A 602-nucleotide genomic window follows, 5' to 3' on the forward strand; every position below is an offset into this window, starting at 1 on the left:
TATATAATGTCCCTGTGGGTATAGATATATGTATGTCTGTAAGCAGGTGTGGATGTATGTATATGTTTGTGTATAGCTGATGCTAACCCTAGGATTGTTGGTAAATAGCTTTAACACATGTGTGTATAATGAAGTGTGTTTAGGTGGACGCTAAGCAAACACCTGTTAGCATGTGATGCATACATATATATATATATATATTTGTATGTGTATATATTATTTACATGTATATCTAGATGTATATATATATATATATATCCCTTTGTAAACATACATGATTACACAGGTGCAGTCTCACATCATAGGAATTTATTCAAACACACACACACACACACACACACACATGATAGTCGTTCATACATACACACACATGGTAACACATTGGTGCATATGTGTATACACACACACACATTAATATATGTATGGATATATATATATATATATACGTACATATACATACATCCATATATATGTATATATATATATATATATATATACAGACACACACATATATATATATATATATATATATACATACACACGCACGCACGTACATATACGTTAATAGATATACAGACATACATTCATTTCCGTACACACAC

The sequence above is a fragment of the Octopus bimaculoides genome, chromosome 13 (genome assembly GCF_001194135.2).
Source record: "Octopus bimaculoides isolate UCB-OBI-ISO-001 chromosome 13, ASM119413v2, whole genome shotgun sequence".
Classification (NCBI taxonomy): Eukaryota; Metazoa; Mollusca; class Cephalopoda; order Octopoda; family Octopodidae; genus Octopus; species Octopus bimaculoides.